This window comes from Callospermophilus lateralis, chromosome 16 (genome assembly GCF_048772815.1).
Source record: "Callospermophilus lateralis isolate mCalLat2 chromosome 16, mCalLat2.hap1, whole genome shotgun sequence".
NCBI lineage: Eukaryota > Metazoa > Chordata > Mammalia > Rodentia > Sciuridae > Callospermophilus > Callospermophilus lateralis.
Genome location: NC_135320.1, coordinates 17,574,087 through 17,601,524, shown reverse-complemented (window position 1 = coordinate 17,601,524; position 27,438 = coordinate 17,574,087). Strand labels below are relative to the sequence as shown.

The 27,438-nt window shown below is 41.3% G+C and overlaps 1 protein-coding gene across 1 annotated transcript in view; it reads right to left on the bottom strand.

Annotated features, from left to right (window-relative positions):
* Rgs20 (regulator of G protein signaling 20) overlaps window positions 1-25,232 on the bottom strand; it is a 64,330-nt gene extending 39,098 nt beyond the window's left edge. The window contains exon 1 of the mRNA XM_076835978.1: window positions 25,127-25,232. The gene's annotated coding sequence lies outside the window, so the exon portion shown is untranslated. The remainder of the gene's footprint in view (window positions 1-25,126) is intronic.
* Window positions 25,233-27,438: the final 2,206 nt, after the last annotated feature.

Here is a 27,438-nt window from a genome sequence, read left to right as displayed (position 1 = left end):
TGTCAACCTTTGAGTGATGAATATTAAAAATGGCTTCTTATGGGTCACCCAAATTCTCATTTTAATGTCCCCAATGATCCTACTGGATCAAATCCTTCCTAGAGTATAAGAGTGGGACATCATGGCATTACTAGATAATTTCTTTTAACTCCATCTATATTTAGATACATATTTTGGCTCTGCATTTTGCCCACTTCTAAATGTAAAGCATAAAGTTGCATCCACTTTTCTGGGATGGCATTAGATACCTAAACTGTCATGAGATGCAAGAGCCTATTAGCCACTTGTCTCCCAGTAGCACCCTTACCTGCACTGGACTGTCTCTCTTAATCTCTAACTATTTTTTGGAAGATTCTTTCAGTCTCAATAGATATAAGAATGCTGTCAAGAGAGAGAGCATCAACTCTTCACATGAAGTGTGATACATAAACATGAGGAATGGTAATATAGCTCCCTTATCTGAGATAATGAAGATAGGAATGCAGAGAAGGCATCTCATTGAACCCATCCTTCCTGCCAAGCCACTCAATCATTCCTACCAGACTTTTGTCACAGTCTGTTGCAAAATTAATTGATGTGAGATTTGGCTTCTTTTCTATTCTCACATTGAAGAAGTTACTAATGACGGAGGTGAAAATAGAGAGCTATTTCTGGGTATTTCACAGCTTTAGTAATTCCCAACACACCAGCTATACCAGCTTAACTACAAACAAGCCGTCTTCCTCCTAACTCATAAGGTTGTCAGAATTCCCCTGTCCTTATACCAAGATGCTCTAATTTAATCTTCTTTCCCCAGTTGTGCCCTTATTTTGAGTCTGTTCAAAGGATCAGGTCTTTGTTGTGGCTCCATATTTAGAACAAAGCTGCTTTCCTCATGAATTCCATTTGTATTAATTTCACTGCTTTCTGAGCTCCTAGAGACAGTGGTACCTCAGTGCATGAAAAGCACAGAGAATATTCCAGGAATATTCTCCGAACTGTGGTCTCAAGAGATTCTCTGATTTCCTTGTTCTCTGCAGTCATGTTTCTGAGTATTTAGCACAATATGTTCCAATTTGCTCTTAATTTTACCCTCCTCTTGGTCTTCCTGCCTTCTAGGTCTCCCTTACCTCTGGGAAAGCTTTTTCTAATATTATTTTGCCCTGGATGCAGGGTGCTTTTCTATAGATATCACACTGGATAGCACATGCAGGGTGCACCCAGTAGCCAAGGGGCAGAGGGGTTAGGTGTGAACCGCATGCAGTTTCCTAAAACTAGATGCTGAACTGTGGGTGGAGAAGGAGGAACCCACTATCTGGGTTCCCTCTGGGCTGCCCATGCCTCTTACGTCATGTAGAAATGGAAAGAAATCAAATGAACAGGAGGAGGAAAAGGGAAGTAAAAATGAACCAGCTGTTGTCGGAGACTAAAGTGTGCCGGAGGGAGACACAAATCTCATAAAAGACCATTAGGCTCCTAGAGCCTAAAGGGGAAGGTGTCTGAAGATGTTTGGGTTTGAGGCTGATTAGGCCACAGGAAACCTTTTGCGGGCTGCTAATTTTCTCTTATTCAAGAATCTCCACAATGAGGTTACAAAACAGGCCCGTGAAACCAACAGGGCCCACTGCATGCTAAGCTCTCCACGGGTTTAGTTGCTTTATTCTGAAAATAGCAACAGGTGAATGCAGCTTTCTCTGAATCACATCCTCCCAGCATAACACCAGATCACCTGATGCTAATTAAATCACAAACAAGCCCTCTGCCCGCCTAAGGCTGCCACCTGTTATTATTAGCTGCTGGGAAATAAGCTGACTCCTGGTCCACAGTGGTGTTTCTATTTTGCTTAGTAAGATGCTCAGAGTGAGCCAGTTTTAAATCAGAGAGAATGCTGGTACCTGAACTTGTGGTATGGCCAACATCAGGTAAAAGCCCAACTCGCTCCAGATCATGAACAATGAGTGAAGACCTGGAATTACACAGACTTCAACACAGAGACCAAAAAATTGAATCAAAGCTGTGTCTTCCTCTACATGTGGTACAGAAAGCTGGACTGCATTTAGTAGCTAGAGGGTTTTAGAGGCAGTTTTAAACTCTGCCTCTGTGCTAAACTATGAGTTTCCAAAAATGGCTGTTTTTTTTGTCAGCGTGGTCATGCGCCCCTGTAAATCCCAGAGACTTGGGAGGCTGAGGCTGGAGGATTGCAAGTTCAAGGCTAGCCTGGGCAATTTAGCAAGACCGTCCCAATATGAGAACTAAAAAAGACTGGGGATATAGCTCAGTGGTAAAGATCTCCATTGCTGGGCGGAGAGGAGGAACCATATTGGCATTATTGCCTGAATAATTTGAGGGCTGTTTGAAGAAAAAGTTTGCTCATTGTTGTTTTAGTAGAAGACAACTGAAACCTTAATAGTAACAAAAGACTATTTTGAATGGTAATTATTTCCAGATGGATACTTACACATGTTCTCATCTTTAAAAAAAAAAAAAAAAAATCTGTTTTGCAGTGACTTACAATGGAAATCTTTACACTTTTGTTTATATGGCTGTTGCCAAATTTGTAAGCCACTGGAGGTTTTAAGCCACTGAAGACTTTGAGGCTATAATAATAGTGTCTTTCTCTTCTGTTGTTACTAAGTGAATATAGTATAATTCAACTTTTACAGTCGCCTTTTGGGAAACACCAGAAGTAATGAATATGATCTGAGAGAAATTAATAAATTCTGCATGTTTTTACTTGTCTTTTCTTAATAGCAACCCATGACCAAGGAGCATTGTGTAAGTACCCACTGAAATCTTCAATATGGGCTTTCCGTATCCCTGGAAACGATGGGATTACTCAAGGATACTGCAGGTGAGATGACTCCCCAGTGACGGCTTAACCCACAGCACCTCAAAAAGCATAAAACACTTATTAAAATCTTTGTGGGGTTGCTTTTAGGGCCTTTCAAATTGCTGAAGTCCGTGCTGGGCAGTCATTAATGGTTTGCATGAAAACGTCTGCCAGCATTTTAGCGGTTCCCAGCGAGAGAAAGGCTCCCTGATGAGAATTTCAGAGCAATCATTCCAAATTATTATTAAAAAAAAAAAGGGCAAAATAGTTACAACATGGAGAAATGGAAGTCTAAAATCAAACTTGTCATCCATCATCTCCCCAGTAAGCAGTGTTAGTTACTCTCTGTCCAGTTGTTCAAGAAAGGCAGAGTCCTCCCCAACTTCTCCCACTTCTTGCTAATAGCAAAACCAAATGAAGTCTACGTCTCCCAGAAGGTTTTTCCCGTGTCCCCCCACTCAATGTCTGGGGCTTGGCTTTTGACAGGAGTCTCCCGATCATGCACTCTGCCTTCATTCTTGCTTTGTGTAATTAGGGGGGGGAAATGGAAATTTAAATTAAAAAAATTAAAATTCTGGTTGGAGCTATGAGAGCATCACACGTCCCTCCTAGCTCTGTGGTCTCCTTTGCTGCTCCTTTTGCAGCAATATTTAGTGGTGAGACTTGACAGGGAGGGAGCTGGCTTTGTGGGGAGTGTGCATTGCTTGGGAAGCACCTTTCATTGTGGAAAGGTGAGAAGATCATGCCAACGGGAAGGACGTGCTGCCAGACGTTGCTTTGCTCAGATTCTGAACTGGGGGAAGAAGCATAAGGCTTCTGGGTGGTCTCACATAGGTCCCCAGGGTTAGAGAACTGGCAAAGGTGGTCAACAGAAACCAGTCAGGTTTGCTTTCTGTACTTTCTTGTGTGTTGTCCCTCTAGGACCTAACTGCTATGGAAGGCAACCAATGGGAGTGGAGATGTAACCATGATAAGACTGAAGTTAATTCTGGGACTGTGTAACTGGCATTCCAGATTAGTCAAACTGATAAATTTCTCTAAATAGATATTTCTTTTCTTGTAACAATTAGGGGAAGTCTATTTGTTCACTGTATTCAGAATATATATATATATATATACACACACATTAATACATATGTATAATACATGTATAACATATATGTAATACACATTATAACATACATGTAATACACATTATAACATATGTAATACATATGTATTACATAATATAATACATATATGTATAACATACATATCATATATATGTATAACATATATGATATATAACACATATATGTATTTTATATATATTTATACTGGGGATGGAACTCAGGGGCACTCAACCACTGAGCCATATCCCCAGCCACATTTTGTATTTTATTTAGAGACAGAGTCTCTAAATAAATGGAAATCTTTACACTTTTGTTTATATGGCTGTTGCACATATGGCTTGATAAATTGTTACAAACTGTAACACATCTGTTGCTTAGCGCCTCTCAGTTGCTGAGGCTGGCCTTGAACTCATGATCCTTTTGTCTCAGTCTCCAGAGTTGCTGGGATTATAGGCGTGTACCACCATGCCCAGCCAGAATATTTTTAAAAGAAACCTACAGTAAAGCATTGGATCAGTGCTTTCTTTCATGGTGGTAGAATAGTACCTAGGGTTCAGTGGCACATGCCTATAATCTCAGTGGCATGGAGGCTAAGGCAGGAGGATTGCAAATTTGAGGCTAGCCTGGGCAACTTAGTGAGACCCTATCTGAAAATCAAATATAAATAGGCTAGGGATGTGGCTCATTGGTAAAGCAATTCCCAGTACGAAAAACAAACAAACAAAAAGTGTCAGCTGAATATATATTTACTTATATGAATATATGTATCTGTATAAACATATATGGCTATATACATGCACAATATAGATAACATGCCTTCTGAATACATTAACCTATCCATTTTGGTTACAGAAAATTAATTGTCAGTACATGAACTGATCCATTTGTCCCCTGATCAAAAATATTAATATCAGTCATTTTGCTTTTATATTTATGTTTTCCTTCATTAGTATAAGGGTCCATAACCTAATAATGAGTACAATGATCGAGTGCAAAATATTGAACCTCTTAATATAGAGGAAATAGCATGCACATAGACACGTACCCACATCCACACCTACACATACCAGAACAGATTAAAATGATGAAAAAAATGCCAATGATCACAAAGTTGTGATACAACCAGCATTTTCTTTCATCGTTAATGGGAATGTAAATTGGTATGTTTTGGAACACACTCAGAATCTACTACAACTGATCATATGCACAGCCTCTGACCCAGCCATTCCAGTCCTCGCTGTGTACTCCTCAGAACAGCTGCAAAAAAAAAAAAAAAAAAAAAAGTGTTGGGATCTCCTGATCTATTCCATAGGTAGCCTGTAGTAACTCATATGCTTACCAGCTGTAGAATGGTTAAGTGAATTGTGATATATCCCTACAACAGGATATTCATCAATGAGGATAATCTACAATGACTTCGACATGTGGATGAATCTTACCAATAATGTTGAGTGAAACAAGATGCAAAAGGGGGGCTGGAGTTGTGGCTGTTACAGAGTACATGGTTAAGCCTGGGTGACACCCTAGATTCAATCCGCAGAGCATATACTGAGCAATTCTATCAAAAGAAAACACAAAACCTTGCAAAAATCTCTTCTGTAATATCAAGAGTCAAAATGGTGTTTGCCTTATTGAGGGGGCTTTTGGGGGCTTAGTATGTGTGCTGTTTACACAGATGTGTTCAGTTTGTAACAATTTACCAAGCCATATGTGCACTCTCTTTGTGTGTTATATATTTTTAAAAGCTCACATGAAAACAGGCAGGCCAGGAGGAGTCATGATAATGGGGGAAGGGTTGAGAAGAGGCTTCACAATTTTCAGGATGTTTGCAGCGTGCCAGGTCATTTGACTTCTGTGAGCCTCACAAGGTCAATGAGGCAGGCCCTGAGAGCCACTTCTAGCTGTGACAGCCTGTTCACCAGACTCCAGATGCTTGCTTGCCTTCTTTTCTGTATTTCAATGTCATTCTGTGATTTTACTCCTCTAGAAGTTATTTACCTTGTCCTTTTAATATTTTCAATCCCTAGGTCAAAGAAGAAGAAAGTATGATGGAGGAAGAATTTTTTTTTTTTTTTAAATTATGATCGTGGTTGAGATAGCATCTGATTCATGCAGAAATCCAACAGAGGTCTTTGCATAAATCTGGAGTCCAAAGAAGGTAAATCATGCCTTTGCAAAAGACTTTGATATGCTCCAGGGTCCTGGGATATTGTCACCAGCACACTGTGAGAAATGATAGAGGGATCCATCCTTAACATCACATCCTTCCTGGCTGCTTTCTTTCAGTTTTTTAAATGCTGAAAATGTGCTGAGATTTTGATGACTTAACAGGACCAGGTCTGTCCATAATGTAAACATGCATCAGAATTTAAGAGGTGGGGTCTCACAGAGAAGAAATGTTTTAGAAGGGGCAATGGAGAGCAAAAGGACAACCTCTAAACCCCAAAGTGCAGAAATTTCAGTGGAAAATATCTCCAATGATCAGGGCCATGGCGAGTCCTTGAAGACTAGCCAGATTCCGGTAAGAAATGGAAGAAGGACACTAAGAAACCATGAAGGGCTCTGTGGCTACCGAAAGTTCTGGACAGCAGTGTGGGAAGCCATGAGAGGACCCCGGGGTGCATCTCTTGAAGTCATATAGCATCCCTGCAGTGACTGGGGCCAGAGAGGCTTGAGTGGGAAAACAGGGTATATCTGCAGGAATCTTGTAATCTTGGGCTGGCCTTCCACCCCAGCTGGTTCCTAAAGAAGAATCACTGGAAAACAATGAGCAATTGCCAAAGCATGTCCAGAAGTCCAGGTGAGCAGCCTGTGATATAGGGAAAAGAGCATGGCCTGTCAGAACTGCCTCTCCATCCCGGCCTCTTCTGCTTGTGAGATTTGGACCAAATGACTTCACCTTTCTAAGTCTCCACCTCCTCATTTGTATAATATACGCTACCTTGAGATTCACTGGAAGTATTAAATGAGCATGTATATGAAAAGTCACTGAAAACTAAGAGCTACTCCAGGACCATTATTATTATTTTAAATAAGTACTTACTGATATTTAATGTGAAAGATAGACGGTTATGAAAAGATCCTACACAGGTTGAGCATCCCTAATCCAAAAAATCCAAAATTTGGAATGCTCCAATATCTGAAATTTTTTGAGCTCTGACATAACACAAGTGGAAAATTCCACACAGACCTTATGCGATGGGTTGCAGTTAAAAAAAAAAAAAAAAGGTGGATGCACTATGTGTCTAAAGTTTATAGGAAACAAATGAATTCCATGTTTCAACTTGAGTCCCATCCCTAAGATATCTCATTATGTATATGTAAATACTCAAAAATTAAAAAAAAAAAAAAAAAGAAAAACCAATACCCTGAAATTCTAAACACCTTTAGTTCCAAGTATTTCCAATAAGGACGACTCAACTTGTATTGATTGTGCTTTAAGAACACAAACAAATTGGTCCTGTACCTTGGTGTCTAAATTCAGCACAGAGTGAATAGCAGGGACCCCACTTATTCATCCTAAGACATCTGGCATCTCAACCATTCACAAACCTGGAAGTAACTCAAATGCCTTTGAGTGCATGCAAGCAGCGACAAAAATAGTGCTGCAAAGTTGAGAAAGGAAAGGCTAAAGAGGAGGGATGTAAATTTGCCAGTTTTCCAAGCAGGGCACTTCTGTACCCTGAGAGCTCGAGGAAACCCATGGGGTGGGGTGAGCAGCAGAGGATGTCCTCTCTCTTCCACTGTCAGGCTTTGTGATCTTAGCATTGAGGCCGTCTCCCTCAGCCCCGGTTTTCACATTTGCAAATGAGAAAGTTTTCCTTCTCATGTAAATTCTTTCAGTACATGCTACTACCCCATGGTTGAACGGTGCAAGCATTTTGCTGAGTGAAGGAAGTCAGTTAATAAAAGCCACATGTCATTTGGATCCATCCATAAGAAATGTCCAGAAAAGGCAAATCTGCATATAATAGTTAATTTGAATTGTCAACTTGATTGGATGGAGAGGCCACGAATTAAGAGGTTTATAGGTCTGTCAAGGAGGGTGTGTCTAGGAATGATTGGCATGTGGGATAGCCAACTGAAATGGAGACCCTCCTTAAGCACCGGCCAATAGAATGATGGCTTGGATGGGATAAAAATTGGATGAACAAGGAAGTTGCAGCAGATGCAAGCTTGATTCTTCTCCAGCAAGTTCTTGATTGTTGCTGCATTTGTCTGAGGATATCGGACTCTTGCTTTTCACTCTTCCAAAGCAGATTCTCCAGAAGCCTTTGTTCTTGGACTAGGGTAGTACTGTTGATCTCTTTTGTGCTGAGGCTTCAGCCTCTTGGACTCTGCAGCTACTGGTTTTTCCAGCTCTCCAGCCTATAGACAGCCATTGTGGACTCTCCAGCTTCTAGTCACATAAGCCAATCTAATAAGCCCCTCTTTGATAATTATACTTCCTATTGATTCTGTTCCTCTAGAGAACCCTAAATCGCTACAGAAACAGAAAGTAGCTCAGTTGTCACCAGGGCTTGCGGGGTGATGGCTAGTTGAGTGTGGGTTTCTTCTCAGGGCAATGAAAATGATTTAAAATGAACTGTGGGATGGTTATACAGCTCTGTGAATATACTAAAAGCTGTGGAGATATATATCCTTCAAATGGGTGCATTGAATAGTATGTGAATTATAAGTCAATAAAATAGTTTTAAGATGCTAGTATTTTAATTTAGTTTAAAGGCAGTTGGGATGAATACCAATAAGAACAGGAGCACAGAATGGGAGTTTAGTTCTGTCACCAACTTGGTGACCTTACATAAGTCATCTGCCTGCTTTGGGCTTGTGTTGGCCCAGCCATTCTTTCTTCCTATTCCATAAATTTATGATTCTGTGGCTTAAAACTGAGACACATCCAAAAAGGAAAGAAGGAAAAAAAGCTCACAGAAGAGGAATAAGGAGAGACAGAAAGCAAAGGGAAATAGCAGATTCAGTGGGCTGGTGGGGTGGGAACTATGATATACATGTGACACATGCAGGCAGTTGACACAAGAGAATGGACAAGGGAGCATCACACCACATCAACATGCAGCATCATATAGGACACCCAATGTGGGAGTGGACAGCAGGCTGAACCCCAGAGTAAATGCTATACCAAGCTCAAAACAATGTATAATTCCTAATATTTAGCAGACATTTTAATGTGGGCATTTGAAACTAATGTGCCATGGAAATAGTTTCCCTGAACATTGTGCTACCGTGGGAAATGCAGATGAAAATGACAGTCATGTTACACAACATTTCAGCATTTTCTTTTATAGACATAAGTCAGTACAGAGATAAGAAATGCAGGTTCTTTCCTTGGTGAAACGCATTTAAAAAGCTCATTGGCATAGACAATGATTGTTTTTATAATCTTTCCTACGTTCACTGGTGGAGAAGTGAGTTTCCACAGTGCATCTGGAGAAACAGCAATGCGCAAAGATTAACTAATTACATTTCAGGTTTTATTTAATAGAGAAGATCATGAATATGTGCAATTAATGCCACATAAGTCCTTACTGTGCTCAATCTTGTACATATTTCATTTCTATCTCTGGTTTTGAAATCTAAGTAAATCTAGAGCCCACAGGGTATCATGTATTATGCATGCTTTGATATAGCCCAAAGAATGTGAATTGAAATTTGATATGAATTTAAATCCTCTACAAATCCATAGTTCTATTAAAGTGCCTGGACTAATGATGAAAGCAGGGAGCCCTAAGAAGGCAGCATTTCTTCTTTGGTTCAGGGCTGATACAAGAAACAGCCTCCCAGGATAAAAAGGATAAAGCCCCTTCCGTGCTCCCCAATTGCAACATGTTTCCAAGTACAGTCTGAGTACCTCAGTACCAGGGCAAGAGGCTAGGCAACTTCGGATATTCTTAGATGCATTTCTGAAGGTGTTGCAGTTTCCTTTACCTAGAACATTCTCCAAATCAGCAGTGCAGAGGGAAAATGCAACATCATCAACTTCATTGTTATTGTAATCCTCACTGATTCCTGGGTCAGCAGGGGAAGAAGGAGGGGTAGCACCTGGGTGTACAAGGGGAGAGCCTGGGATTCAGTTCTACTAGCACCAAGGAAACATTCCAGCCCTGCTGAAGGACAGAGCATCCAAGAGCTGGCCTGTAGTAGACACTGTCAAGATCTTCACAGCATGCTCACAGACACATTTCAGACCTATAGATGTTGAACTAACCCACTGAGCTCTCAGAATAAACTCACTGAAAGTGAGCTGATCCAATCATACAGACATTGTGTCCCTTGGATGTAAGGTAGTGGGAAGACCAAGTGCCATAGAGCAAGATTTCTTGCTGAACTGCTGAAGCCAAATGCATTCAAGTCCTTGGATCTAAGATCTAGTTTGCAGGAATTCAGGGAATTGAGAAAAGAGTTAGCACCATGAGGAAGCAGCAAATTCAGGAGGTGGGACCATGCTGGGGAGGGGGGTTAAAGATCCAGTTTCTTCTGCAAATTGGTGCATGAAAAAGATGGGGGTAAGGCAAGATTAATAAATCTAATCCCCATCCCTAATGCAAAAGAATGTGATTATGGTTAGGTATTAGATTACACTATTTATTTAAAATTTTTTTTTTCTAATTGTAGATGAACACAATACCTTTATTCATTTTAATCATTATTATTATTATTATTATTATTTTGGTGGTGCTGGGGATTGAACTTAGGGCCTCGTGCATGCTAGGAAAGCACTCTACCAACTGAGCTATATCTCTAGCCCCCTATTTATTTATTTTTATGTGCTTCTGAGACTCCAACCCAGTGCCTCAAATGTGCCAGGCAAGTGCTCTACCACTGAGCCATATCCCCAGCCTGTAGACTACACTAATTATTAATTTTGGGTACAATAGAAGTATTACAGTTGTTACATGGACATTATATTTTAAAATGTGTTTACCATAAGGTTATGGTGTTTTTTTAAAAGGGACATTCATTTTTATTTTAACTGTCTTTGAGGAATGACATCTGTAACGACACTTGCACCACTGCTCTGAATTATAGCTGGAACTAAGGAAACTTATGGACAAAGCATCCTTCTCTGATCACAAGTGAGGGTAGGATCTCTTCCCATGCTGCAGAAAGACACCCTCCAGTCTGGTTCTCTTTGGGGGGCTTCTTTAGTTCATTCTGTGAGCGCTGGGCACTAATCTTACAGACACTAAGCCGGGATGACTACATGCTGAATATATACATGGAAGATGACTATGTATATGTTTGTATGTGTGTGTGTGTGTGTGTGTGTATCTTCTCCACCAATCACAGCAGATGGTTTGTGAAACATGTTAGCGTATATGCAAATTAAGGACAAGAAAAATGTACGAAAAGGTATGTTCATATGTAACTAGTGTTTCCGGCTCCTGATAGGTCTCTCTGGGCAAAAATTCCCTCTATGCTTCTTTTTTTCATGGTCTCCTTTTCTCCATGATAAACTCTCCATGATCTCTTGTGGATAACAGCATTGATTCCTCAGAGTTTGCCTGGGTCCACAATTCGTCAGAATGTTTCATCCTGGGATAATAATCCTGTCATAAATGATATGAAATAGCGAGCTTCCATCCTTTTTAAGGCTTTCGGGCTGTAAGTAATTTGATTCTCTGAAAGCCATCTGAGCTCTCTTATATAGAAAACCTTTCTGCATATTATATCCCTGTGGTCCTTCTTCATTAGTATTCCTGGGGCTTGTTAATTGCTATTAAGTTTTTCAGTTAATATGAAGATGCTGAATGTTAAAATGGTGGATCTGCAAAGGAATTTTAAGTTGGGCCTTTTGATTTTATTTCTTACAGGAGATTACCTAAAGGGGATTTTTTATCTGTTTTTCTGAAAAAAAAATATTCTGAGAATAAACTATTTCTATAAGAAAGAACATTGTTACCAGTCAAACTTCATATTTACTCTCATATAAACTATTTTTTTATAAGAACATAGTAATATTCCACACTAAAATTTATGTTATTGATCAGAGATAGTGTTTACTGGGAAGGACGGGAGAGTAAATATAGGCTTTGAGGTCTGTATGTTTTCTATCGCAATTACTCAGCTCTGTATCTGCTGCACGAAAACAGCCACAGACACCATATAAACAAGTGAGTTTAACTGGGTTCCAGTAAAAACTTATTTATGGACAATGAAATTTGAATTTTATAAAATTTTTATGTGTCACAAAATACTATTCTTCTTTTGATCCCCCTCAACAATTTACAAATGTAAAAATTATTTTTAGTATTCATGCCATACAAAGGAATTGGAATGGATCTGGCCCATGTGCCTGAATTTACTGACACCTGTTATTAACAGAAACTCTCAAGAGATGGTTTACAGATAATTGGGGAAAGTACAGATGCTAGAGTAATAACATCCTATTGATTATGCTCAAGAAGTCTTCACCATAACCTCATGATAATGTAGGGTACCACAATAAAGGTCAGTCACATATCATGAATAGCATAACAAATTTACATTATTCCTTCAAGCCCAGGCATTCTCCTGACTGCCAAACACATGCTATATTTAACCACATAGTCCTTGCCACTGCATAATCATCACACTCTGGTTTCTTTTTTTTTTTTTTTCCAGCCTAAAACTTGGCTTATAACCTTTAACTGCAAAATCATTGCATGGTATATGTTTACCACTCTGTTTAAAAGGTGAACAGAGCAGCACCGTATTTACTAACGTTATATGACTACACATTTATCTTCTCATGCATTGCAAACCAGGATTCTAGATTTTTCAGTGCAGATACTGGGGTTTGTTTAAAGCGTTGCAGTACTAATGGTAAACACATCTTATATGAGTGGCACTGAGGAACATGCACCTGATAATAAAACCAATGACAGGGGTGCAGAATCTTCAGACACAAGATTAAATTTTGTAACTTCATATTCACAACACTGTAGTAAACTTTCTCAAGTGAATATTTCAACTATAATGTACAAATCAATTTTAACTAAATGTGTTAACCCTTTTTTCAGATGGGAAAAATGTTTGCTACACTGTTGTCAAGAAATGATGTGCATTGATTTGGACTATTCAGTTTTAAATATATTTGTGAGTATTCTGTGCAATACCAGCACAATAAAAAAAAAAAAGCATCACATAATGTTCACATCACAAGTTTTTGCAAAAACTTTGGTATAAAATCTGCAATGAGTACAGAGGTCCAGCCTACTTGACACCAAAATCAGAACTCTGATGGATATCCTAGACTTTAGGTTCTAAATGGACTCCTGAGTCTCCCTGTCCAGGGAGACTTTCTGGTTTTATACATGGCCCTAGAGAGTTGCCAACTACTCATCTCCAAGGACTTATTCTGATTCCTTCCTCATTATGGTCTTCTGTTTGACTCATAAGCAAGCTGGTTCTATCTCCAGATGTATGTCAGGCCTATGTACCTTGTCTATGCTGTTCAGGTGGGACCTTTCTCTTGCCTGGACTGTTCCAATAAGACCCAGTTCACTCCCCTTTCTTCTCTTCTCCATGGTTTTCCTGTTACTGTGGCAGAGTTCAGCAGTTACCACAGAGTGCTGCTATAGTATGCATGTGGTTTGTCCCCTAAGGTTCAAGTGTCTGCAAACCCCAATATTTTATTGTTTTAAAATAAAGCCCAGATTATGATAATCTCCTGTGACTTTCTATGACAATCCATGACACTAGAACAAATCTAAATTTGTTATGAGAGTGTGGTCTCTCCACTAACAATTTCCAACGAAAGCACAATTTCCTTCCATGTCTACACAAGCAAGTGTATCACACCTTACTTACATGTAACTTATTAGTGAGCAAACTCAGATTCACAGGTGTGTCTGAGTTTGACCTATCCAAGTATATCTGATATATCCAAGTCAGGCCCAAAACAGATTTCAAACTTTAATCTTTCAGCCTCAGGTCTGGGACCATCTCATCACTCCCAGAGCTTTGCTCCTCACACCTCAGGTGTGCATGGGCCCCAGATAGATAGATTTGGATTATTTATGGATGCCCATCCGTGAGTCCCTCTGGGGTCTTTTTCCAGCAGTCTGCTGTTGATTAGAATTGGCTAATAGAAACCCCAGTGCACTATCTTATGCCATACAGCCTCAGCATTCCCAAGAGGTTCTCCGCAGGCTGAGCTGACGGAATGTTTTAATTTTCTGTTCCTAGGGAATGTGTGAGAGAATCTCTTTTCCTCAAGGTTTGGTTTTCCATAATTCACACCAAAATATCTACTGAATTTTATATCACCATTATTCTTGGCCTAAAGTGTCAACTAGACATATAGGTTGGACAAACAGATCTAAAATTAAAGACATTTTCAAAAGAATTGAAATGTTTAATGATTGTGCATTTTGGACTTTTTGTAGGGAACCATAGCAATTTGTAACTATTTTTTGTGATACAACTTAAATCAGTTAGGTATAGAGAACCCTGGAGATCCCACCCTGCACAAACACATACACTAAGTACAGGTAAAATAGCCCATAGAAGACAACCATATATATGTTTATAGCTTAGACCCTGGATAGTGGTGTTGGGAAGTAATGGCACTTTTAAGAGGTGGTACCCAGTAAGAGATCCTTAGGTCCATTGAGGGAAGTATATAATTGAGGTATGTATATAATCTATATGTTGCCTCCTGATTTTCAGAACATATTTGATATAATTCATCAAATTTATTCCATAAATCAGTATCTATAATTTTCATGCCTTCACAATTTTGAAAATGGGTCACTAGAAGGTAAGGGAAAGAAACAGAGGCTTTTATATAGTTATTACTTTTATTTAATGTGCCCATGGGGAATTTTTCACTTATTTTGCACAAGTTTACCTTTTTTATACTCTTTAGTACTCTTTCATCCTTTAAGCCAAATTTATACTCATGGTTGAGTTACAATGTTCTGGTGTTTTTTTGATAACAAATACTTTATTTTCCAAAAGAATAGCATTGCCTAACAAGTCATTCAAAGGGCTAGAAATTATTTACTTATTTTGCCTTAGCAAAAACTTAGCCTAGTGAGAATTTGATAAATTACAGTTTGGTTTGGTATATAAATAAATCTTATGCCTTGACTTAAATCTGCCCCCCAAGTTCTTCTCAAAACCTGGAGGTTAGAGCAGCAAAGCTAGCAATCACTACTGAAGAACTAAAGACTGAGCTATGTCCCCAGTCTCAGGAATACAAACAGAAATTCCGGTTTTCTTTGCCCAGTCAGGAGAGCTGCCTCCATGATTGCCATTTTCATCTCAGAATGAGAGTGGAATCTAGTTGTTTCCATATACTGACTCAGTGTTTTTAAAAAATAAATGCCAAAGTTGACATAAAAGAGCAGCTCAGTAACAGGAAATTTAATATGAAAATTAATATTTAAATCACTCGTGGACATGATGTTAAAATTACAGCCCCCACATAGACTCTCCTCTGCAAAGGTCAACCAGCTGTCCTTTCCAGAAAATACTGTTAGCCTTTTCTTAACATTTCTTAATACTGTTTTCTTATTGCCAATATCTTATAATGACCTCTACTGGATATAATACAAAGTAGATGTGGATTTTACTGAGAATGACCATTCTGAACGTAATTCTTTCATCAATTAAATTTTATCTAAATTCTTCAAGTTTCAGGGAGCCACTTTAAAAAAAAATCTATAAATTACAAAGATTTGGCCAAATATGAATTTTAAATAATCAGAAGTAGCATTTTCCTCAATGTTAGGTTGTGGTACAAGTTTATATTAAAAAGCTTTATTCAGAACCTTGTTCAAATGGTAAAAAATTTTCGAATCTATACCAAATATAATTATATAAAAAGTAAATGTTAAAGTCAAATAATCCATGGTCAGGGGCTTTAAATAATGATGAATAAATATTAGAAGAAGAATAATAGGCACTCTTCACTAAAGACTCTCTTAAACTTCCCTTACTACTATAAATTTAGTATTATTAATGCAGTTATACACATTCAGATTCAGAGGCTCACAAAAGTAGTGATTTAGTCAAAATTTGAGCCCACTTTTATTTCATTTCAAATTACAAGCTGCAATTTGAAGCATAAAGAGTTGCAAGAATTATAAATATGTTTTTCCTTCCAACATTTTTAAACTCACAAGATGTACATTTACACATACAAAAGGGAAAAGTTAATATTCAATTTTCTGAGTTCCATTGCAAACAAATGATAAAATATAAAGATAAAAAATGTCATCCAAGGATAGAAGGAAAGAAACTTGACTAAAAAAAAAAATGTTGATTGGTCAAGGCACATTACCATTCCTGCAGAACAACTTAAAAATCCAGATAAATAGCTCAAATTACATTTCTAAAGACATCAGAGAATTGTGGAAGCAAAGAAGGTTAAATCAACTAACATTTTTGAGAAGGATGCCACTTTTAAGGTGAGTAGTCTGCCACCAACAGTTTTCTTCCCAGGGGCCTTGCTGATTCTTAGCATGGGCTAAGGATACAAAGAAACTAATATTCATGTGGGAGAACAAGTCCCCTTCAATATCAAGACCTTTCTCAAGCATATGGCTGACCTCCTTAAGACATTTACCAAACATGGAAGCCATGTGGAAGGTGGGGGCAAAGAGCAAATTTGACAACCTCCCATTCTTCTAAGATGAAGTAGCTAAAAAACCTCAGGATCTGCATCCAAAGCCCAGGAGAAAATTCCCAAGCAACAGGTATGAACAGAGGTAAGTCACGGCTTCTTGTACTGCAAGTAGTAACAGCCTGGTTCAATATGTTAGGCCTGAAATGTTCCTCTGAGGGAGCTTCCTTACTGAAGGAAGATATTGTGTGAACCTACATAGTTTAGTTATACACACTATCTACATATAATAAGAATTACTGGACATTTTAAAACCCACAAATTACAGATACAGGAGCATAAACAATCTCAATATTGGATTTAGTAGACAAAAATTAGATAGCCAAAATTGATGAAAAGATAAGGAATTTCATCATAGAAATTAAATTTATTTAAAGAATCTAATGGACAGTCATTTAGAACAAAACACATTCTGCAATGCACAATGCACATCAGAAAACAGGCTAAACTGAGACATAAGAGCAATAGAAAGTATTCAAACTGAAGGAGAAATTAAGAAAAAGAACTGAATGTAAGAGACAATAAAAGAATAAAAGACATGAGAGGAAAAAGGAAAATAGCCTAACATAGCCATGATTTGAATCCTGAAAGCAAAAAGAGAAAGAAAAAAGCAGGACAAAAACAACATTTAAAGAGATATTTAGTGAAATTTTTGCAGAGCTGATGAAAGACATCATCCTACAGATACAAAAAGCTCAGTGAAGGGCTGGGATTGTGGCTCAGCAGTGGAGCACTCGCCTAGCACATGGAAAGTGCTGGGTTTGATCCTCAGCACCACATAAAAGTAAATGAATAAAATAAAAATGTGTCTGAATACAACTGAAAATATATATATAAAAAAAACTCAGTGAATCTAACACACAAGAAGTACAAAGAAAATCATAGCCAGGCACATTATGTTCACTTTGGTAAGCCAAAAGCAAAAAGAAAAACTTTATATTAGCCAGAAAAAAAAGACATTATATTCAAAGAAATGTGACTTTCCAACTATGAAGTCAAGAGATAACAGAATAAGTGTTCTTCTTTTCTTCTCTTCTCTCTCTCTCTCTCTCTCTCTCTCTCTCTGTGTGTGTGTGTGTGTGTATGTGTGTTTGTGCAGTGCCAGGTATGAAACCCAGGGTCTTGTGCATGCTAGGGAAGAACTCTACCTCTGAGCCACATGCCTGGCCCTAAAAATGAGAGTTTAAAGGTAAGCCACAGGCTTGGAGAAGACATTTGCAAAACACACATACATTTTTGATAGAAAACCTGTATTCAGAATATATAAAGAACTCCTACAAATTCTTCATCATCATCACCATCATCAACATCTGACAATACAATAGAAAAATGGGCCAAAGACTTAAAGGAGCAATTTTTCAATAGAAATTACACAAATAATTGGGTATAGTGGCTCACACTTCTAATCCCAGCAGCTCCAGGAGGCTGAGGCAGGAAGAGTGTGAGTTCAAAGTCAGCCTCAGCAACTTTGTGAGGTCCTAAGCAACTCAGTGAGACCCTGTCTCCAAAAAAAATTTTAAAAAAGGGTTGGGGATGTGGCTCAGTGGATAAGAGCTTCTGGGTTCAATCCCTGATACCAAAAATTTTTTTTAAAAAAAAAGTTGTACAAATAGCCAAAAAGAATACAAAAAGGTGTTCAACATCATTAGTAATCAGGAAAATAAAAATTAAAATCACAACAATATACCATTTCAAAGCTCCAGAATGATGAAAATTAAACAGGTGAACAATATTAAGTACTGGTGAAGATTTGAAGCGATACATGCTTTGATGGCAGGACTGTAAATTGATTTGGAGTATAAAAACAGTCCGTCAGACTCTAGTAAACTAAACATATATTGGACCTACCACCCAGCAATTTTACTCCTGCACTTATATCCAAAGGACCTAAGTTCATTAAAAGACAAGGATGAAAATGTTACTCATAATAGCCCCAGAAGTAACTCAAGTATCCTACAGTAATGGAATGCATTGGGTTTTATTTACAAAAGGAGTACTGCACAGCATTGAAAAATAACAATATGGGCAACAAGAGTGGATGAATCTTGAGAATATACTGCTGAGCCATATACCAGATACAAAGATTCTGTACTATATAATACATATGCAGTTCAAAAATCAGGTATGACTGATGTATGATAAGAGAGATTATAAAAGTGGTCACCTGTAGAGGTAATGACTGGGAGGAAGCAAGGTGGTTTCTCCTAGAGTGAAGGAGGCTGAAACATTCTATATCGTGATCTACATCAGTATGAGGAATAATTGCCCCCAGGAAACAGCTAGCAATATCTAGATATATTATTTTGATTGCCATTTAGGGAGGGGTGCTACTGGCACCCAGTGGGAGGTCAGGAGTCTGCTAAACATCCTGCAACATGTTGATCAGACTCTCACAAAAAGAGTTAATTAACCTGCTATATCAATAATGCTGGTGTTGAGCCCTGAACTCCATGGTGCTCAGATGGCAGTATATTTATGTAAAGTTTATTAAGATGAATTCTTAAGATGTGGACACCTTCCCAGTGGTGTAGGAGGCTGAGGCAGGAGGATCACAGGTTTGAAGCCCGTCTCAGTAATTTAACAAGGCTGTAAGCAACCTCGTGAGACCTGTCTCAAAACAGAAAATAAAAAGGGCTAGGGATGTGGCTCAATTATTAAGCACCCTTAGGTTCAATCCCTGCTGTCAAAAAACAACAAAAAAATGTGTACACATTATTTATAAGTTATAACTCAAGTAAATACAATTCAAAGCAATGAATCTCACAAAAGTACCTAATAGTTCCTCACTGAAATATAACACTGTTATAGAAACTTTGTTCAATTTTTAAAAGTCTAATTTATTTCTGGGTACAGTGGCATATGCCGATAATTCCGGCAGCTCAGGAGGCAGAGGCAGGAGGATCACAAGTTCAAAATCAGCCTCAGCAATTTAGTGAGGCCCTAAGCAACTCAATGAGACCCTGTCTCTAAATAAACTATTTTTAAAAGGCTGGTGATCTGGCTCAGTGTTTAAATGCCCCTGGGTTAAAAAAAAAAAAAAGTCTAATTTATTAATGTGTCCTAATAACCTGAATTTGCCAAGAATTACAGTAAGTCTGAAGAATTTTCACTCTTTATGAAAGTTTCAATTAAATGCAAACTATCTCTACTTTTCTACAGAGCAAGAGATATATGAATTAGTATTCAAGTTATCTCTAGAAACAAATATTTTTAAAAATACAATAAGAGTATATGTCAGAACCAATACATCTGGGATTCTCTTGGAACCATAGGAAGATGAATAGAGAAAAATATACATGTACCTTTAAACAGTGGTCCAATCTTGTTTCCAAGGATAATAAATTCTTTTTTAAATCATATTTTGGATACATCATTTATTTTATTTTTAAGTATAGTTTAAAAGGGACCTATTAATTTTTTTTTTTTTTTTTTTTGTACTGAGGATTTAGCCCAGGGGTACTTTACCACTGAGTTACATCCCCAGTTCTTTTTCTTTTTTCTTTTGAGACAGGGTCTCACTAATTTGCATAGGTCCTCACTAAGTTGCTAAGATTGGCCTTGAACTTGCTAGCTTACTGCCTCAGCCTCCTGAGTTACTGGAATTACAAGTGTGTGCCACCCTAATTATTAATGAGACTTTTACAAATATTAAGAAATCTATAAGGCCCGAGGATGTAACTCAGAGTTAGAAAACTCACAAACACACACAGGAGGAGAAGAAGATGAAGAAGCAGTGCCAAGTACTCCTAGCCTTAGAGCTGCAGCACAAACTTGTGGGCATATAGACTCAAACTGGATTTTACAATAGAGTGAAACTAATAACTAGAAACCATAAAGGTCAACTGGATTTAATAACTCTGGAAATAATTCATGTAAAATATGACTGCTGGGCAATTGAGCATAGTATTCAGTTTTTACAAATGATTCCCCCATGCAAATAGCCATATTAGAATCAAGGTAATCTATTCTCTGAATTCCTAATCATGTAATAATATCTTCAGCACTCAGTTGCATCAAACTTTATTGTGAATGGCCTTTACAAGAGCCCATCAGATTGTACTATGAACTGACTCACACCCTGCAGCATATCTAAACTCTTAAGCTCCTAGCAGCTCAAGGTAGCATTCAGGGACCATCTCAGATGGTGCCTGTGGTAGTCAGTGACTCACTCACACTTATTGTACTGAATGCTAAGCTGTGACTCAGAGTGAACCCTATTAGTTGCTGACTGACACTCTACTTATTTGAATAGAAGCTCACATTGTGAGTCACCTGGTGGTGCACTGAAAACCAATCTGAAACATTCCCATTTGGCCAGTGATTCATATTATAATCATATTGGGACCTGATTGACACATGTGATTTCAAAACTCAGTTCTGCTGAACTGGCTTGGGAGCATGCTAGAAAGTCACTCCCTGCTTAATGCACTGCATTTCTGTCTAAGAAGAACATGTGGTAGTTATACTGAGACATAAAGTCAAGGGTAAGATATTCAGTTCACACATTGGAGAGAACTATGGTTTCCTCCTCAAGGACATAAGCACCATTCCTAGAAGTACCTTCCCTGGAAAATGAACTACTCCTAATATAATATAAGACAAGCTGCTCACCTGAAAGATTCTGCCATAGAATCCCTAAACTAGTTATGCAAGAGCTAGACCTTTAAACCACTATCTACATAGTACATGGAAGGTAGATGACATTAGACTGTTCCAGACAGAAATGAATGAACAATAGGATTTTAGAAATTTATATTCAGGTACCTGAACTAAAACCACTAACTGGGCTATTTTATTAAAACAAGACAGCTCTGCAGGGGACAGCAACAGATACCTGTAGTCCCAGCAACTTAGGAGGCTGAGGCAGGAGGATCCCAAGTTCAAAGCCAGCCTCAGCAACTGAGCAAGGCTTAGCCTAAGCAACTTAGTGAGAACCTGTCTCAAAATAAAAAATAAAATTAAAAAAAAAGGGGGCTAGGGATGTGGCTCAGTGATTAAGCACTCCTAGGTCCAATCCCCATTATCATTAAACAAACAAACGACAAAAAAATTTTTTCCCCTCATTTTCTCTTGCTAGTCCACAAAATCTGGAAGAATAAAATCTCTTGAGTAATTCTGACATCTTCTCCTAAAAAGTAGGAGAGGAAATATCTTCAAAGCAGTCAGAAAGGAGATTTTAAGAATTTGAGAAAAATTCAAAAATGATTTTCAAAATAAAACTGCTTCAAGGGATGAAAAGAATATGCCCCTGAAATGTATACCTTAGTGGAGCCTTAAAATCTAAAGCTGGCTCCACCTCTAGCTTGATCAATGTTAGCTTACTGGAGGGAAGTCGTGTGGTTTCGTCTTACAATAGGAACAACCCTGATAAAGTCTTGGGACAACAGTAGCCATGCCATCACTGGTGGTCTTTCATGGTGTTGGAGGTAATACATGCTTACACATTGTTTTCCTTATGTAAACTTTCTGGTTTCCTGTTTGTGATAGTTTCACAAATCTGTGATATACAAAAAATCATCAGTGTGGTGTATAAGAGCCCTGGGAAGGGAGTTGGATATAATTCTGTTTCGGCCCCTAAATAGCCTTATAATCTTTCTGGATGTTTCCTCATCTGTACAATAAAGGAGGTAGGGAAAAAAAAAGTAATCTGATGTCATCATTCTAAATTTTTGATTTGCGTATTGTGGGTAGAATGTTTACAGTGATCTCAGAAAAGTTAGCCCTTCTAATTTCTAAGTAAGTTTCTAGAATCTCTTAAATAAAATGGACTCAGCAATTTGAGGGTCATAAGTTCAAGGCCAGCTCCAGCAACTTAGCAAGGCCCTAAGCAACTTAGCAAGACTCTGTCTCCAAATAAAAAAGAAAAAGGGCTGTGGCTCAGTGGTTAAGTGTCCCTGGGTTCAATCCCTGGTACCAAAATATTAAAATAAAATAAAATAAACTCAATGAAGTTTTTTATTTTTAAATAAAATAAACTCATTGAAGTAATTCAATGAAGATACTGGATTTTCTGTAAATATCCTGATGTGTTTTTTAAAAATGTATGTCTTACAAAGTGAACTCTTTTGAAGGTTAGAAAGAATTTTCTTAGAATGCTGTTTGAAACTTGAATGTAAATACCTCATAATTATTTGAAATTAAAGGATCCAGATGTTATGAAACTGCATCATATTCAGATTGAGATATTGATATCATACATTTACTGTTTTCCTGATTTTAATGATAGATGCATATATTATTGTGTACTCTTTACAGCATACAAAAAATAAATTTTTCTTCTGATATTTTTATGTTTGAAGTCCACTTAGCCCATTTAGCACCAATATAATTGTAATAAGAAATTCCACTTGGTATGTGCCAGCCAGTTATAAGAGCTCAACTGAGTGAAGCAATTACCCCATGAGATAGAATTTTTACTTATCCACATTTTACAGATGATAAAATTAAGCACAGAGAGGTTGTGTCTAGATGTGTGTCTAAGGTCACAAATCTAGGTTGGGATTTTAGCCGTGGTTTATAAATTCCAGGCAATATTACCTATTAGGCAATATTTCCTGTTATTTGTGTTACTGATACCCAATACAAAAGATACTGCTTCATAAATAGAAGATAAACAAGATGGGACCCAACAGAAATTTAGACTTTGTGCAAAAAAAAAAAAAAAAATTAAGTACAATAAAAAACTAGTAAACTGCAAATTATGATTGTGTCAAACAACTTACAGACTGAGTCATTCCGTTACAAATGTCCCTGCCAAGTCTGGGAAGGAAGTCAGACTCCTGGGTTACCTTGGACGTTTTTTGGTTAACTCCATGGTCTGGAACCAGGAAAAGTAAAATGAAGCCAAGCCAGGGCCCTGCCACCTGTGCCCAGGAGGATGGGCACTGACCAAAGGAGGGTGACTGGTGATTGATGCTGATTGATGCTGTAGCTTCCAGCTCCCCACACTTTGCCAAGGCGATTCAGAGCACCTGGTAAACAATGGACTGCTTTTGCTAGCCTTTGGTTTAGAGGGTCGCTCCAGCACTGAGGGCACTGACTGCAGTTACCACAACTCATGAACCCCAGCCTAACGTCTAAGGTGGTATGGCATGGGGAATTCACGTGGGGTGATTAGCCTGTGCCACATTCTGAACAGGAAAGAGATTTTTTTCCCTCTAGCTTTCTCCTCCTTAAGGACAGAAATCCTGTACTACTACATTCACTTCTCTATGCTGTCCTCTGCGAGGGCAGCAGATGCTTCCTCCGGGATCCCCCTAGCCGGGCCCCAGACACTCTTCACAGCCACGTCCTGCCTGTAGCTGGTGTCGCTTGCTGGCCCTGACCACCGCCTGGGCTTTCCTTGGATGCTCACGACCTATCCCAGTGCCAGCGCGCCTCTTCTCCCAAGGTCCCTTCTAAATGCGCAAGTGGGGTGGGTAGGTTGCAAAGATCGTGGACAACCCCTTCCCAACGCCCACCTTCTCTCGCCTACTCCTCCCCCTGGCGGAAAGCCTTAGAGCACAAAAACCTCTTCCCTAAAACGCCCACTCCTACCTCCGCGCGCCGCCTCTCCCAAGGTCCCTCCCTTACCCATTCCCGGGTAGGAGTGGGTGGGGAAATCACCGCGCGCATAGATCCCCAAAAGGGCCATCCCACACTGTGACCCCCTTTCCTAAGGCTCCAGTTCCAACCCCGTCCCCCAACGCTGGAAGGCAACTGTGCCACGGACCCTCCTCTGCACCGCCCACCTCCCCTTCCCGCGTAGCAGCCAGCCTCTCCACCCTCCCACCTCCCGTCGCCGCGCCGCAGCCGGGGTGTCCAGACTCGTTCCAACTTACCTACAGCAGCTCCGAGTACGGAAGATCAACCACCTGGGTTTGTTTAAAGAAATTCCCCGCGGCGCCCGCACCTTAAACGACACTTCTGCCCCTTAAGTTTTCAAGGGCGTGAATAGAGTCTCCCGGTAAAAGCCGACACCAAGCCGGCCCCTCCAGGGTGCTGGTGCCAGACGCCCACTTTCCGGCCCTGCTCCCCGCCGCTGTCTAGGTTGCATTTCTCCGAAGAAAGGTACTGAGATTCTGGGAGTGTCTCCTTTCCCTTCCCACCTGCGCTCGAATTGCCCGCCTCGGGCGCCCGGCCCCTTCCACGGCCGTCTCCCCATCCAGTCGGAATGCCGACCTCTCCACGGGTCCGGAGTTTCTCAAATGTGCTTGGGATGGTCAATATGCATTTTAGACTTTAAGAGCTAGACTCCCGCGTCCCCCACCCAGTCACAGAGCCGGGGCCACAGAGATGCAACCGCGCGACGCTCCGAGTGATCGGATAGATATTGATAGTGGTGGCCTGTGAACCCCCTTTAGACAGCGACACCTCCTCAGCCAGTCCCCCCACCCGCCACAGGCACCGGCTAACCAAGGAGGCTGGACCCTGGGAAGTGTTGACCGACCCCCACGAGCTCCCGCGCCGCCGCGGCGACAAGAGTCCCAGGTCCCGCCGAGCGTGCGCGCCCCGCCCGGCCTCTGCCACTTCCCAGCCCCAGGCCTCCGGGCGAGTGAGAGAGGAAAAAGGAAAGGGTGAAGGAAGCCGGGTACTCACGATCCCACCGTCCAGCAGAGTTGTTGGAGGGGAAGCACCCGGCGACTCGCCTCCCTTGGCCGTGCGCATGCGTCCGGCGGGTTCCTTATTTTTATTACAAAGCCGACTGCTGTCTTTACTACGCCCGCGAATGCTTTCCTCCGCTTTCCCCTTCCTGCAGCTCCGGGTCTCTGCGCGTCCTCTTCTCCCTTCCTCTTCCTTCCACTGCAATGCCTCTTCCCCGCCCCCTCACGCCTCCTCCCGCGGATGGGCAATCCCAGGTCACGCCTCCCTCTGGCGGCGGCGTCCTCCCCGCCACGGGGGCTGGGGACACCACTCCAGGCTCCACGAGGGCGGGACCCGTGACCGGGCCTCAGTTCCCTTCCTCTAGCCCCAGGTTGGGAAACACTGAGAGTGTAGGGGGAAACGCTATACGAGTGTCGAGGGCGTCTGCAAAATGTCCCCTCTTACGCCCTCCTCTCCGCGTGCGGGGGCCGAGCGAGAGACTCCAGTGAGCGGGACTGCGTGCGGAGACCTTGTGAATGAAGTGGAGAAGAGGGAGGAGCGCGCTGGCCCGGGGGACCGCGCCGCCAGCGAGGGAGTGCTGCGTCTCCAGAGTCACCCTGGTGGACTGCCCCGCCACAGCAGGGCAGCCCCCTACCTTCTCCCCGGTTCCCCGCGCTTCAGAGCCTGGCCCCCGCCCCATCCCTGAATAGTCTCTGCGACCGGTTCTCCCGCACTAGAAACGGGGGGCGGGTTTCTAACCCTGTCGTACCCAGCCAGAACCTGGAGGCCGCACTTGGTGACCCAGGGCAGGGTGGAGTAAAGGGAGAACTAAGCCCAGGCTCAGAATTTGGCTGAATCCCTCGGCCAGCAGCCCCCCTGCGTACTCCCTTCTCCAGGGACTAGGGGGTTCGTGGGGAGTGGAGACCCAGCGCGGCCGAGGAACTCTGGTGCCCAGCTCTGGGGGCGCCGAGCGCAGGGTGTCCTTGCAGCCCACGGTGTACCCCCGGGAATGGGCCGCCGCCGAGCCCTTCGGTCAGTGCTCCCGCGAGCCGGAGCTTAGAGGGCTAAATTGAAGCTGGAAAGTGACCTGACACAAAAATAACATCACGTCATTTCCTCCCTTGCCTGCAGAGAGGGCAGGGGAGTGGGAGAGAGAGCGCGGGGAGCGAGCGGAGGCGTGTCTGCGGGAGGCTCCTAGGAGGGGGAGGAGAGCTTAAAGCTGAGAGTTTGAAAAGCAGCTTCCAAAGAGGGCGAGGACTCCCTCCCCCTTCTAAGGGGGAAATGAAATAAGTGGCCTGGAAAAAGAAGCTTAGCGTTCCTTTGTAGGTGGGGACAGTCAGGGATGCGGGGTGGGGGTGGGGGCTTTCCTCCAAAGTGTCCAGCACTGCCGGGACTTTGCATCCTTCCACTGCTGGTCCCGGGTGGAGTGGGTCAGTCCAGGTTAGGAAGAAGTGGGAGAGGCTGGAGTCTTGTGTGAGGCTTGGAGATGGGGCATGGTGTAGACCACAGTACTCACCGGCAAGGGCGAACTCTGGCTCCGGCGTCCTCTTTGGGCTTCCACACGTGGTGGGTCAGTGTTGAGAGCCACAGCTGAGTCAGAATGATGCCTGGCATATTGCCAGAGGGAATGGTTGAAAGGTGATGCCAGCGAGCCATTGAGATGATGATTTGCTGTATGTAACTGCTGTGTTGCTGGATTGATTGAGTTGTATATGGACCCTGCTCCGGGAATAGGGCGGCTCCGGGAATCTGCCTCTGGCGCCTGCTATTTTGGAGTTCCCGTGCAGTTCTCCAAGGGGTTCGCGGAGAGGTGCGGCCAGGAGCCCAGTGGAAGGAGTGTGTTCCCCAGTAGTGTGTGTGCAGTGCGGGTGAGAGTTGGGGAGTACAGAGTTGCTGTTTGAACCCACAAGGCTTTGTGGCGGCTCAGTTATTTGTGCCCAGCCAGACTGCGGTAGGTCAGTTTCAGCTGGGGACCTCCAGAGGGCTAGCAATGCCCCAAGCAGGAGCAAGAGCCGGCAGGGCAGCTCCTGATGACCCTGTGAGGGTCCAGCTGCCCGCAGGGCCATCGGGGGAACCTCAGGAGGGGGTCGCCGCAGAAGGTGAGAGAAGAGCGTGAAGCTGAAGAACTGGCTAGAAAGAAGGCTGAACGGCTTCCGGGCAGTGGGCGAGTCTGAGACCTGTGCAGGACCGGTGGTGGGAAGGGAAGGGGACAGGAATGGGAGAGAGAAAAACAAAACAAAACACCAGTACACTATTATTGTTGTGTCCAACCACTCAGTGGGGTACTTTGGGGGTGCAAGAGAAAAGTCGATGAAAGAAAAAGGAAA